General features: G+C 37.1%; 1 pseudogene; it reads left to right on the top strand.

Annotated features, from left to right (window-relative positions):
- Nucleotides 1–12,389: 12,389 nt before the first annotated feature.
- LOC111741095 lies at nucleotides 12,390–13,367 on the top strand (annotated as a pseudogene).
- The last annotated feature ends 445 nt before the right edge of the window (nucleotides 13,368–13,812 follow it).

Genomic DNA, 13,812 nt, shown 5'->3' with positions numbered 1-13,812 from the left:
AGATCCTGAAAATCTTTATTTGTAACCGTGACATTCGATATCCCTCAAAGCTTTATTTTCATTATTTATAACTTTTTCCAAAATCTTAAGTTTCATTCAACCTACAGTTTGGAAATAAGATAACATACTTTTCTTAATATCCTACTCTACGATCTTCCTCTTCTTTTTTCCCATCTTTATAATGCATGTTTTTCATCGCTTTATATTAAAAATTCAATATCTCTAAAAACTATTAAGGTTTTACATATCAGAAAATGTTAGTCTTTGATTTTAAGATTTAACTATGTGGTAAGATAGGGAAGCAAAAACTGAAGACCTTCAGAATTACTAAGTATATTTACACGATCCTCTGTAAACAGCAGTATTAACTACTAATTCCTGAGAGCTTATTATGCACCAGATACTGTACCAAGTGTTTTATGCATCTGATCTCATTTTATTCCAGCTGGAACCTTTTAAGCTATTATCACAAATAAATTCAAAGAAAAAAAGAACAGTTTCAGAGGGTTAACTAACTTGACCAAAACTGATACAACTAGTTAGTGACAGGACAGGCTCTCTAACTCGTCTGTCTGACTTGTAGATTTTGCTTATTTAGTCTGCCAAAGTCAGACAGGCCTAGATTCTCACCTAAAGCAGTGCTCAAATTGTTTGGAAAGGCAATAAATTAATGGAAAATGTTTGCTACAGATGAGGACGAGCGTGGCCTCTGCAGAGACACCCTGAGGATACCTGCCTGCTGGAGCGGAGGCTTCTCGCTGGAAGCCACCTGCCCTTTCCCGAAGGCTCAGTTAGGGTGGGAGAAGAAGGTGCCAGCTCTGGAAACTGTGTGCAGTAAATCACCTTTCAGCACAGCAATTATAAAGCTGCCAAAAAGAGACAGTCACTGCACCCCAAACTGTGCAAACGCCACTAGGAAGGAATTTCTGAAAGAAAACACATTTCACTGGGAGACTGGGCCTCTTCCTTTAACTTCATGCAGTGTTTCTCCTTCTAATGGCTACAGAATCCTCTGTAAAGCCGCTGAATTGTCAAGGAATCAATACAACTATCACCATCAAGTAAAAATGGCTGGTGCCCTGCCTCGAACCCCAACGAATTAGAACTGCATGTGCACAGGGTCTGTTTGTCCAAGTGGGTGACCGCAGTGACTTTCCATGTGTGCGGATTTGGTAGCACATCTCAGGTTGGGCCATACTGGAAAGGATATTTGATGTCCCCAGCCAAGAACTAACTTATCTGATTCAGAACATCAGAATGTCCTCTTCATTGTGTGTGGGGTTTTTTTTTGTTTTTTTTTTGCATCCTCTTCCTAAGTGACCTACAGTTCCAGCTCTTTGGCAATACTTTCTCAAGAGAGATTTGGGAGCTGAGGCACAGGGCGCTGAGGCCCGATCCCACGTTCCCTGGCAGGGGCAGAGGACAAGTTTACATAACACCCACCCAGACGGCGGCTCAAGCAGTCATTACCCCCTTCCTTTCCAAAAAGTAAATGTATCCCACTTTCCACTTTTAAGGTACTGGGTCTGTTTTTGTTTTTCAGTTTATATATGGATGGTATTTTCAGACAATGAGACGAATCCTTGCACTTTGTAATGCTCATGCTCACACCCAGTCTATCTTACAACGGCTGTTGCCTGTACTGAGCAAAGTGCCATGGGACCTGCCCACATAGAGCTTCATTCCAAGCTGCTTAAATTAAACAATGATTTAAACTATGTTAGTTTTAATTTTTAGGGTCAAAATGTTCCCCTCACCTAAAAGTGAATCTCAGCTTCATCACTATATCAAGATAAATTAAGGCTTGTGCTTTCACTTTCTTACATAAAGTGGAAGGAGAGAATGGAAAGAAAGAATTCAGTAACATAAGAATATTACGAGAATAAATGTTCAAGGAACAACTCTGAAGAGGTGCCCACAGTGGTAACTGACAGGAAATATGGCAGATGACAGGCCGATTACCTAAGTCCGTCATTACTTCCTTGGCCCTATCATGCCTGTCATGGCTTGACAATCACACTAGGATTAGGGCCCCAAAGCTGCCTGAACTATGAGAATGTCTCTATGGCACGACTCACGGTCATTCTGTGGCTTAAGGGAGCAGTACACTTCAATGTTTTAAAAATGCCACCACAACAGATTTTAAAAGGTCTCTTGTCCACCTTAGAATCGACAGAATTTGGGAAAAGAATTATTTATAGAAAAATGTGAACTAGAATAAATAACTTGTCTCGTTATGGGGGGAAAAAAACAAAATCTAAAATAGCAGCAGACACTGTATTTACAAGTTTGTGCATAATCAAGTCACTAACATACTGCCATGTGAGAGCAGCTGGCAAGAGATACTCACTGGGACCTAACCCTAATGCTGAAATGATCCCCAAGGCAAAAGGGTCCTTCTGAACTGAAGATACTCAGCCAGGGGTCCATGAATAGGCTTCCGGGTAGAGCATAAACTCATATGATACATTCCCTTTCATCCTGTCTCTATCTTTCTTTCAGACACAGGACAATCTCACAAAGACTCAAACGGCATCTCACTGATATTTTTTGGAGGAATTGATGAGCATCAAGATGGAAAATCTAGTTTAATATTACTAATAGTTTATCTTTACAGATCAACTTTCTTCTAAATTGTCTACATGCTGTCTTTTATTATTATTTCTTTATCAATATATAGCATCATGTTTAAGATCTCAGGTTCTGGAGTTACTGGTTTTCAATCCCAAATTTCCCACTTACCAGCTGTGTGACCTTGAAAAATGTTTTTAGTCTCTCTCAGCCTTTCTTTATTTTATCTGAAAACTCAGCCAACAGTACAGTACCTACATCATAGGTAGGGTATCCCAAAGATTAAATAAGAAAATGAGTATGAAGCACAGGGCCTAATCCACAGAAATGTTTAGTGTTAGCTAAGTGTTACTTTTTAAGACTAACACATCATGTGTGTTGTAATTAAAGAAACGTTTACTCTGCAGTAGGATGGCTCTCATTAAATAAGTCAGACCCAAGAAACCAAGTAGACCAAAGGGAATAGGCCAGCATAACCACGCAGTTCAAATGAGGAAGCTACAGGTGGCGACCCTGGCCCTGGGGTGGGTTGGGCAGCAGACAACAGACAGAGCTCCAGGACAGAAAAGATACAAAGTCCCGCTTGAGAGAAGGGCAGCTTCGGGCAGTGGGGCCCTAGCTTCACTAACCAGAGTTCAGGTTTACTGTCCATTCTTACCACTCTCAAGGAAATCCACAGTCTCTCAAGTAACTACTGTATTGAAAGGCTTTATTTAGGAAAACAAAGCACAGCATCAGACTGTGTCTACCTAAAAGAATGACTTGATGCTAGCTGACTAGTTAGTGGACTCGTAAGACTCTCCTTGGCAAAGCCCCATACTGGCACAGAAACTGGAGATGAAGCTGGACCTACAGGTAGATGTTAAATAGTCCCAGCTGCCAGAGGTAGAAGCCAAGTAGATCATTATTCTATAAACGTTAACGAATGGATCCCCACTGCCAAGAAGTAACAATAAAATATCTACACCATTACCTTAGATATTTCTACTAGTCTCCCATCTCAAAATACTCACTATCCTGCCGGAACTCCATTTGCGAGCACACATTTTGGAGCTGATTCCTAGTCTCTGTCTGCCCCTCTAGGCTTCATGTTCTTGGACTGCTTCTTGCTAACCTATGTCAACGGACTTGGAAACTGGATCTCACTCCATCTTTGCACCAGCCCCTCAGAGACTGCCCTCTCAGATTTTGGCCCTGGGTCTCAAGACCTCAACTTGGCTAGAGGCCCTGATTCTAACTCGTCTGGGAGGAGGCATAAAAAGGAAAGGGCATTGGGTTTGGAGGCAGAAAAGCTGGACTTGAGTCGAGCTGTGCCGTTAATGAGCAGTGTAGCTTTGGGTAATAACAGCTAACATGGATTGAGCTCTTAATAATTTATTTAACTCTCACAAAAACCTAAAGTAAAATTACTGCCTGCATTTTGCAGTTAGGAAGACTGAGGCACAGAGAGGCTAACTATGTTTCCCAAAGGAACAAGCTAGCAGATTAGAAGAATTATTACTCGGTCTTGGGCAGTCCAGACTTCTGACCAATATACTACATAACCGATACTTAACTCCGGTGATAGAAACAGTTAGAAAGCAACCTTCGTGGAGTGAGGGACTGTGAGCCTAAAACACCATAACATATTAAAAGCAAAAACGTGTACGGACTCTGTGTTATAGAAATATAAAGCATTTCTCTTTATTATTGTGTTCTCTTTACCAGTTTCAACTTTTTCAGTGTTTTGCCCCAAAAATCATAGTTTCTTTTCCTTCCTTTTTCCATCTTTAGGGAAATAAAGTCTTTGCGATTAAAATTTACCTATTTTCCTCCCAAGTCACTTGCTCTGGCACATTTAGAGACAGAGTGTGACTGTATCTGATTCTCACTATACCTTCTGCTGAGGGAATACTCTTTCTTGAGTGATAATTTTATGGTTATTTGAAAAAAATTGTCATAATAGAGCATCCCATACATCTCTGCTTTATCTCAGCCTTTAGTTTCTCCAGGTCCCTAAAGCTTCCTTTTGATGTCTTAGCCTTATGTTAGTCGTCGTTCTTCCTGTGTAAGCTGTCAGCCTCCTTGACATTTTGCTGGCTGTACATTCCTCTTTCCAGCATTAGGTCTTCGAGCTGCAACTTCACTGCTTCGCTTTCCTCGTTCCATTTTTCCCATTGATTTTTTTTTTCTGTTTTTGAAACTCTTTTCACTCCAGTGAATCATTCCCTTCCTACCAGTTTTTAAAAGTAGACCAGTAGAATTGAAAATTACTACTGTAGAGGGATTCCCTAAGGCACTATTCCTGTTGAGATGAGCTCTACATACAATTGAGGGTTCTCAAAACTACAAACTAGCCAGTAGTGACCAACAGACCCCACAATGGAGCAATTATATGCCTGGGAAGAGAAATTTCACAGAAGACAGGTCCAAACTGTTTACAACGGTCCTGGTACTAAGGGCAAGAAGAAGTTTAGGAGCATAAACTGGGCTAACAGTCTTATAAATTATAATCACCTGTTAGCAGAAGCCAAAAGACCCCACACACAATAAAGATAGAACCACAACCTCTGCTGATAAAGCTCATACATAACCAAAGTAAAAGAACAAAGAACTGACCCTAAATCTACCTTTTTAACCCCAAAGGGTACACCAAATACTCTTACTACCCTAACTTTTACTTCATGTTTTAATATTACATGCTTCTCTTTCTGATGTTTCTGATGTTTTTATTGACAGTTGCTGTAGTTTTATTATGAGCATTCACTCCTTTCTCCCATTATTATCAGATGAAAATGTCTAAACAATTACATTCAACCCACATTATAACCATCCTTTTCCTGCTTTATGCTTATCCTCATTTCAACTTTTCTTTTTCTGGTAGGGAACTTCAGAGTACTCACAAAATGACAGAATAATATTAGCTCTGTCATTTTAATTTTTCCTGTTCCTTCCCCAAAAGCATGGGAATGTTGTTATGGTGATTTGTTAGGGCCCTTTAAAAAATTAAATATAATTTTTATTAAAATATAACTAACGTAGCACTATAAATGTGCAAAAATAATGAGTATAAAACTAATGAAATGTCACAATGTTGTTTCTCCCAGGTCTCTTACCCTTTGGGTCAAGGACAAGATTTCCCAGCCCCCTGGAAGCCTACTTGTTCCCAGTTACCACCCTGCACTTCTCACCCTGCACTCTGTCCTGACTTCTAATACCATATATTAGTAGTGCCTGCTTTTGAACTTTATATGGATTCTTTTATATATTCTCTTGAAAATGGCTTCTTCCATTTACAATATATTTTTGAGATTTATCCATGCTGGTATCTGCAGGAGTAGTTATTCACTTCTTATGCTGTGTGCTGGTCCAGTGCATGGATGTGCATATAAGACATGTTGTTTGTTTATTTCTTCTGGACAACTGGGTTGTTTCCAAGTGTTGCTATTATGAATAATACTGCTGTTGAAAAATCTTAACTTGTCTTTTGGTGCATATATTTCCACAACTGCACAGGATCTATACCTAGCCTGGGAATTGGTAGGTCATAGAAATGTGTCTTCAATTTTAGTAGATACGTCCAGTTTCCCAATAAGTTGCACCAACAGCAGTGAGAGTTCCAGTTGCTCTCCCTCTTCATCCACATTTGGTATCGTCAGTTTTACGTTTGTTCGTTTGCCCTCCTGGTTGGTGTTAGAGTTAGCTCATTACGGTTTTAATTTGCATTTCTCTGTTTACTAAAGGAGTTGAATGTCTTTCTGTACGTTCTCTGACCAAGTGGATAGCTTCTTTGTAAAGTCCCTGTTCAATATCTTGCCCATTCTTCAACTCAACTATCTGATTTTCTTTATTAATTCATGAGAGATTTTATATATTCTTTGTCAGCTATATGTATAGCAAATATCTAACCCTTTGTCAGCTATATGTATAACCTTTGTCAAATGTATAGTAAATACCTTCTACGCTGAACTTGCCTTTTCACTTCTTATTGGTATCTTCTAATAAACAGACCTTATTTTAACATAGTCCAATTTACCCATCTTTATAGTCAGTACTTTTGTGTCCTGCTTCAGATTTTTGCTTAACCTAAGGTCATGTATACATGTCCTATGTTATCTGCTTGAAGCTTCCTTATTTTACCTTTTACTCTTGGACCAGCAATTGACCTGGAGTTGATGTTTTATGTGGTTTGATGCAGGGGTCGAGTTTTTTTTTTTTCCATATGGGTGTACAACTGACCCAACATCACTCAGTGAAGAACCGTCCTTCCCCTACTTTTCTGCAGTGCCAGCTTTGTCATGAATCCAATGGGGTCTATTTCTTGTCTATCTTATTCCATTGGCTTTTAAGCCTAATCTAGCAGCAATATCACAATGTCTTGATTTCTTTGTAGAGAAAGTCCAAAACTTTTTTCTTTTGATATTTAATTCTTCTTAGCTCTTTGTATCTCTATGTGAATTTTGGAATCAAGTTATCAGTGTTTACCCAATTGTAGTAAAACTGATCACAATGGCTTGTAAGGTCTTTATCTTTTCAGCAAGTAATCAGGCACATAATTTCTTCGTGGTTTGTCACAACAAAAGCTTTTCCTTATATACAAACAAATGTTCATCCAGCCCCTTGCTGTGGGACGGAGGCCACAGAGCACCCATGTGTACCTCTTTAGCTCACAGAACACTAATTTGCACAGCCCTCCCTGAGGGTTCCTGTGCTCCACTCTACTTGTCTCTAAACCAGATTCCTAGAGAATTCAGGATTGGGGTTTGATGATGCCATTATCCTCTAGTTTCAAATCCTCTCCATTTTTCCTTTTTAAAAATATATTTGGTTAAAACTCCTGACTTCATTTTGTTGGTTATTTCACCTTTCTCCCATGAAAAAAGCAACCAAGACAAGTTTAGACAAACCTCTGAAGTCTTTCTGAACTCAGAAGAAAGAACGCCAGAGTCGGAATCATTTCCCCTCTTCACTAACGTGAATATGTTGCTCATTTCTTGAACTAAGATGCCTGCTTCTGCCGTTAGCCTTTGACTGAAACTTCAGCATTAAGCCCACATTCTTCCCAAGAGAAGTAGAGGAAAAGACTGGCTTGGGGGCCAGCACAAGTTGGGTTAAAATCCAGGGTTGACATTTAGTAGCTGAGCTCCAGGCAAATAGTTTGATGAGAAATCTACAGCAATAATAGATTAAGCTTCGAAAACAGTGCCTGGTGTCGGGGAGTTTCTTGTCAACTGCTGCCTTTTCTTTCCTCTATTTCAGTACAATTCTTTCTTAAAACACATTTTAAAGAAACCATAATCTCTGTATTTTGGGGCTATGATTAATGTTCTGTCTTCATTCTTAATCCTACCATCCCTCTCACTTCTTTCTACTGACACACTATAAAAATCTCAATACATAATACTTTCATTATTGCCTAATATCTTACTTCTCTAATACTCGTTCTAGTTATTACTACTCTTATCATGTGATTATAAGTTTTCCATATCTTTTTTAACTTTGTTATTTCTGTTAATAATTTCTATTATTTTTTTAAAGCTAGATACCTTTGTTGATTCTTATATCGTTTAAGATGTAATATATCTTATATCATTCTATGCATCCAGCGTCTTTAGGTCAGTCGACTCTCTCTGACAAGCAATGCCTGCTTGTCAGTCACTTCCATTACTGTTTCTTCTGGACTTTTCACTCCTACAAGCCACATCTGCACTTCTTGTCACCTCTACAATGCTACAGCATATTCACCACCTGCCACTCTACTCACTGAAACCACAGGTGGACTTCATTCATGTCCATCTATAGGAGTCATTCTGTTTGAAGCTAATTTAGGGTCAATGTGTCTCTTCTTAAGCATAATATCTCATCTAAGGCAATCCACTCAATGTTACATTGACCATTCATATCATAAACAGATTTTAGTGAAAGCAGCTTTTTTCATTTTCTTTCTGCATCCAGAAATGTATCTCTGTAATAAGTATCAAAACAAACATAAAAGAAATTCCCCCTCTCAGATGACTGGAAGTGATTGGATCTGCTCATGAGGATGACTTCTTCTTCTTTTCAGATGGGTTCTTTCCAAAAAAAATCCTAAATTCCTCTTACAAAGAAGCACCTGGCAGGTAAGTTCCACCAGGTTCCCAGGGAGGCTTAGCTACAATCAAGAATGAACTTTAGCTAGGACCACTACAGTGCTGTCAAGTATACCAAAAAAACTGCCCTTCTACTATATTTATATACATTGAGACTAGGAATATGCCTTCTTGTTTTCTTCCCTAAAATACAGTTGGATCTCACTCTTAATACTGCCTTCTTGTAATATATGATGAAGGTGACTTGACCTTTAATAATTTTTCCTTTCACATTTCATTTGGAGTCATACGCATGTACTTATCTGATCTTCTCTCTTCACCAGAATATAAATCTTCCAAACATGATTTCATTTTTAAGACATTCACATTGTGGTTTGAATAAAGAAAATTCTTACCCTATAAAACTTTCCTTTCTTACTGACCAGCAAAAACAGCCACAGTCCAGGTCTTTCATGCACAATATATTTCCCTTTTGGTATTCAGTCTTATTCCTCATACCAAGTTGCACCCCCATGTCTTTCGCCTCAAATCCCAAAGGTCTCTTAAAATTTTCTGTATACTCTTAAAGCACAGAAACACAGCATGCTCTAATCACAGCATACTACAGAGATCAAGAATTTCAAAAGCTTCAGAATGTACTTGAGGAAATTGAGACAAAAAGTTTAAGAGACTTGATCAAGGTCATATAAGTAGAAACATCATCACCAGAACCATTTTATTTATTTTATTTTTGATGTGTAGGAATAAGATCATAACCTTAAGAATGTGTCACTATCACAGCAGAGTTAAACTTTTGCAAAATTCTGCATCCTAGAGCACATTCCTCTTATTATCATTTGTTTTTATTCAGGACGTAGTTAAATCAAGCACATTTATAGAGCAAATCTGGTATACCTAAAGTAATGCAAAGCATTACAAAGCCAAAGATTAAGGAGCCTTATGGAACCCTGGGGGAAGAAACAAATATTTCTTCCACTTGGCCCATCCTATTTGGCTAGAACTCTAAGGCAGTGATGAACGCAGAGGGTCTTCCTGTCTTTCTATTAGGCTGGGTCTGGAGATCCAGGGTGATGGGTGAGAGATCTGAAATGCATCTATCTCATCCCTCCCCATCACTCGGGAGTAGCACTGAAATCCACAATCACTTCGAATTTTCTTAATTCCCTCATTATAAAAATTGACCCAAGGAACACTAATTCCACTAAAAATTATTTAGAATTATCCATATTAGTACTTTCCTCCTTTATCCATATCATCATAGACATATTTATAATAAGACTTAGTTTTCTTAATAATACTTTACATTTATTAAAACGAGTCAATAAATGCACTTATTAAACAGAGAATAATACGCATTAATCTCTTTTAATTAAAGTTAGGAACTTGACCAAAGCACGATCACAGCATCACCCTAATGCATAGTAATTGAACTAAGACAGGACAAAGATCCCAAATTTACACCCTAATGCCTCATTTCACTAGAAACAACTACTCTGATTATCCATTTACCTCAAGCTTATTTATTGCCAACCTACCTATGTTGTCAAGGATTACGTGAAAATTCTTGTTGGTGAAAGGGATCTATCTATTCACCATTATGAAACCAAGGACTTCGTTGAGTTTCTTAATCAAGAATCACTTCGTGGCATTTTTGACTTGCTATAGTTATTAGGTCATTGTTATATATTCCGCCAAATATCACCTACCTCACTCTTAGTTACAAGAGTGCAAAACAATAATAACAACATATTCAGAGCAAGCCATAAAATAAAGATTAGATCATTTCTCTTGAACATTGAAAACACCAGGGGTGAAGGAAAGAGCAGAGCAATACATTCCAACACTAAATGAGCAATTTGTTCAAAGCCAAACCCCAAATGGATACTGAATAAGTTAAACTTTTTAGCTTATTCTAATAGTATGAGGAAGAAAGTAAATATTTTTATTCATTTAGTGCCACCAAGCTCTTTATTTTACATTGTACACTTACAGTTCTTGTCAATGAATCGTGAGGCTTCATTACAAGCTATGGATTCATTTTAAAGAATCTTTTTAATCATTCAAAGATTAAACACCTCAACGTCATGTAAGTGAACACAGTTCTCCAATTATCTCTTCTGTGAGTTTGATTTCTTTGGAAAATCGGTGACATAAGATAATACACACAAAGCTAGGCTCACTTAGTAATGGAGGTATAATTCTAATTCAGAAAATTCAGCTTTTAAAAAAAATGAATACTTAAATCCCCTGAAAATCTAGACATTATCCAATACAAGTAAAGAGGAGCAATACAAACCAAACTCCTATTAAGTAGCCTTTGGATCAGAAAGATGACATAGTATAATGGAATGCACTAAAAGTCCAATGTTTAAAAACTAAGTCCATTGCAATTGCTTTGTCATTATGAGCAATTTGCTTAACCTCACAAAATGGTAGAATTAATTGATACTAAATACATAATTGACAGCAATCTGATTTTATCCAACTGATAAAATTAATGAAAATATAAGATAATTTGAGACATAGTGGCATAAATAGTAGCTCAGAGTCAAGGAGATGGAAACACAGAAATACACAAGCAAAAATATCTATAAGTAACAAGTTGAAAAGTAAAGAAAAAAAGTAGGGAAAGATGAGTTTAGGTTCTCTAAACTTCTTTGAGCCATTGCTATTTGTCATGTGGTTCATAACTAACGGTTCTCATATGCTCTAGGGCTAGATAGCTCCACTAGTGAATTCTATCAAAAACTTATGAAAGAAATAACAATTCTGTACAGATTCTTCCAGAAATAGAAAAAAAAAAAAAGGTAAGACTTTAATTCATTTTAAAAGGCAGTATCATTCTGACAAAAACCAGACAAAGATATTACAATAAAACTATCTACCATTACCCATCATGATCATAGATACAGAAAAAAATCACAACAGAATACTAGCAAATCAAATCTAGCAAAATATAAAATTATAACATCATAACCAAGTGGTATTTATACTGGTAATGCAGAGTTGGTTCAACATCAGCTAAATCAATCATTGCCATTCATCATATAAACAACTAAATAAGACAAAACAATGACCTCGACAGAGACCGAAGCAGAAAACACATCATCCATTCATGATAAAAACTCTAACGAAGCTAGGAATAAAGAGAACTCCCTTAACAAAGGTCACCTATATAAAACCTAGAACATCGTACCTAATAGAAAAAAACTGAATGCTTCCTCCTTAAGATCAAAAACAAATGATGCTAGAATGATTGAACATCCATATTCAAAAAATAAATAAATAAATAACTTTAACCCATCCCTTGCACCATATACACAAAGATCTAAAAACAAACCCTAGAATAAAACACTGGAGAAAATCTTTTCAACCTTAGATTAAGCAAGACTTCTTTAAACACAAAAGGCATGAATTATAAAAGAAAAAAATCAATTAATTGGACTTCATCAAAATTAAAAGCTTCTACTCTTCAAAAGATTGCTAAGGAAATTAAAAAAACAAGCCAGAGGCTATGAGAAAATATTTGCAAAATATATACAGCCATGCCTCGCTTTACTGTTCTTCCCTTTATCGTGCTTTCTTTCACAGATACTGTGTTTTTTACAAATTGAAGATCGGTGGCAACCCTGCTTCAAGCAAGGCAATAGGTGCCATTTATCCAATAGCATTTGCTCACTCCATGTCTCTGTGTTACATTTTGGTGAATCTCACAATATTTCAAAATTTTTCATTATCATTATATTTGTGATGGTGATCTTTGATATTACTACTGTAATTGTTTTGAGGCACCATGAACAACAAAAGATTCCTTTCAAAATATGACTGTTCATTGACAATGCACCTGGCCACCCAGGAGTTCTGATGAAGATGTACAATGAAATGAATATTGTTTTCACTCCTGCTAGCACAACATCCATTATGCAGCCCATGGATCAAGGAGTAATTTTGAATTTCAAGTCTTATTGTTTAAGAAATACATTTTGCAAAGGCTATGGCTCCATATGTAGTGAGTCCTCTGAGGGATCCGAGCAAAGTAAACTGAAAAACTTCTGGAAAGGATTTATCATTCTAGATGCCATTAAGAACATTTGCGATTCCTGGGAAGAGGTCAAAATATCAACATTAACAGGGGTTTGGAAAAAGTTGATTCCAGCCCTCATGGATGACATTGAGGGGTTCGAGACTTCAACAAAAAAAAGTAAATGCAGATGTGGTGGAAACAGCAAAAGAAGTAGAATTAGAAGTGGAGCCTGCAGTCTCACGAATGAACTCGAACAGAGAAGGAACAGCTTCTTAAGGAGGAGCAGAGGAGGTGAATCTTGAGATGGAATCTACTCCTGGTGAGGATGCAGCGAAGACTGTTGAGATGACAATAAAGGATCTATAATATTAAATAAACTTAGTCGATAAAGCAGTGGCAGGGCTTTGGAAGATTGAGCACAATTTTTGAAAGAAGGTAAAATGCTGTCAAACAGCATAACATGCTACAGAGAAATCATGAAAGAAAGAGCCAATTGATGCGACAAACTACTGTTGCCTTATTTTAAGAAATTGCCACAGCCACCCCAGCCTGCAGCAATGACCAGCCTGATCAGCCAGCAGCCATCAACATCGAGGCCAGATCCTCCACCAGCAAAAAGGTCACAACTTACCGAAGGCTCAGATGATAGTTACCATTTGTTAAGAATAAAGTATTTTTTAATTAAGATATGTACATTTTTTTAGACACAATGCTGTTGAATATTTAATAGAATGGTATACTCTACACATACTTTTATATGCACTGGGAAACCAGAAAATTCATGCGACTCATTTTATTGTGATATTCACTTTTATTGTGGTGGTTTGGAACTGAATTCACAGTCTCTCCAATGTATCTCCTACATCTGAGAAGGACCAGAATTCAGAATTGTTTTATAAATTTCTTAAAACTCAGGAATAAGAAAACATTACAACCTAATAAAGAATGAACAAAAGATTTTTAACAAATACTTCACCAAAGAATATATACAAATGGCAAATAAACACATGAAAAGACAATACTTGTCATTAATCATTAGAAAACTGAAAATTAAAACCACATTATGATATCACTATACAATTGTTAGAATGGCTAATATTTAAAATGATAATATCCGAAGCTGGTAAGGATGAGGTGAAACTGCAACTC

This window comes from Pteropus vampyrus, unplaced genomic scaffold, assembly GCF_000151845.1.
Source record: "Pteropus vampyrus isolate Shadow unplaced genomic scaffold, Pvam_2.0 Scaffold73, whole genome shotgun sequence".
NCBI lineage: Eukaryota > Metazoa > Chordata > Mammalia > Chiroptera > Pteropodidae > Pteropus > Pteropus vampyrus.
This window is presented reverse-complemented; position numbering and strand designations above follow the sequence as displayed.